This window comes from Pygoscelis adeliae, unplaced genomic scaffold, assembly GCF_000699105.1.
Source record: "Pygoscelis adeliae isolate BGI_AS28 unplaced genomic scaffold, ASM69910v1 Scaffold51, whole genome shotgun sequence".
Taxonomy (NCBI): domain Eukaryota; kingdom Metazoa; phylum Chordata; class Aves; order Sphenisciformes; family Spheniscidae; genus Pygoscelis; species Pygoscelis adeliae.
Genome location: NW_008824007.1, coordinates 730,461 through 732,047, shown reverse-complemented (window position 1 = coordinate 732,047; position 1,587 = coordinate 730,461). Strand labels below are relative to the sequence as shown.

Below are 1,587 nucleotides of genomic sequence, written 5' to 3'. Positions count from 1 at the left end.
TCTCTTCTCCCAAGTAACTGGCGATAGGACGAGAGGAAATGGCCTCAAGTTGCGCCAGGGGAGGTTTAGATTGGATGTGAGGAAAAATATCTTTACTGAAAGAGTGGTTAAACATTGGAACAGGCTGCCCAGGGAAGTGGTGGAGTCACCATCCCTGGAAGTATTTAAAAGACGTGTAGATGAGGCTCTGAGGGACATGGTTTAGTGGGCATGGTGGTGTTGGGTTGACGGTTGGACTCGATGATCTTGGAGGTCTCTTCCAACCTTAATGATTCTATGAAATGTCTCAGGAAAGCTGGGCGGCATGGCTGGCGGACTCGTGGCTGGAGCTCTTCGTGGGTAGCTCAAAGCCAGTCCTGCCAGCCCTCAAACAGAGTAGCTGCGCGAGGGCAGACACTGCCTGCCCACTGCCATGTCTCAGCAGGCCTGAGCCATTGGCACTCTTAAATTTACATTATGCTAAGTAGTCACTGGGGCAGAGATTTTAAATATCCCAGGTAAGCGCCAGGATGCTGCACTGGGATGGTTCAGGTCTGTCTTTCCAATTAGACCAAGTAGAATTTCTGGGCAAAACACGAGTATATGGAAAATTTCAAACTTGGTAATGGATATATTCTGATTTAAAAATCCTTCTGCTGGAAGTTTTCAAAGCTGATCATCTTTTGTAAATAATTTATTCATCTGCAAATTTATGTTTTGGTGTGTACTGGTAAATTCTTCATGTGCTGATAAATTCCTCTGATGTTTCTGCAGGGCGCTGTTCTTTCAAAAATAGGTATTCTTCTTTAAAAATAGCCTACTTGAAAAAGTGTCTTTGTTTTTCTTAAATCCTTTTTAAATTATGGTAGGTTGCTTAAGTCCCACTTGTTCTGTAAAGTGTTTTCTGCGTTGCTGAGCTTCCAGGGCAAATTCTTCTCTTCCCATACCCCTCCTGCAGTGGTTGGTTCCTGCACCACCTTCCGCTGTCGAGGTTTTGCAGTTCACATACTTGGTACATGCGACGTTTTCCCAGTCCATACACTGTGATAATCTCTTTCCGTTTCTACGTATACTAAAACCCTACTTTCATTCCTTTCTTACAACTTTTCAGGTGAAAGTGTGTTGTGATCGCCAAATCCTTAATTAAGCAAATTAATTGCTACTTGAGTCAAGCCGAACACTTGGGTAAGGATCTTATATGAAAAAAGGCTAATTAAACCCCCAAAATATCTAATAATTCAGTAGCTACAAAATGCAGCACTGTATGTTTAGGAATAGAATAGATCTTTTAAATTTCATTTTTATGCATACATTTATTGATAATCTAACAGCCTTCCAACTTGTGTTAATATAGCGCAGAAAAAAGCTGATGTGCAAGGCTGTAGGAAAATAAATAACACGGTCTGATTTGCACAGTCTGTTTCCATATCGCCAGCGTGATGAGCTACTTTGTTGTTTGAATGGAGCAAATGATGTTTAGATTCAGTTGATTTATTGACAGTTCTGTCAAACTGCCACAAAATGAAACAATAATGCAGCCGCTAAATATTGCGGAGAAACATGGCGAGGAGAGCAGGGTCTGCCGGGAGGGTTACCCAAGCGATGTCC

At 42.1% G+C, this 1,587-nt stretch overlaps 1 protein-coding gene across 1 annotated transcript in view; it reads left to right on the top strand.

Annotated features, from left to right (window-relative positions):
* The window catches only part of NCKAP5 (NCK-associated protein 5), a 398,182-nt gene that overhangs the window by 160,003 nt on the left and 236,592 nt on the right, over window positions 1-1,587 (top strand). The gene's annotated exons all lie outside the window — the stretch shown is intronic.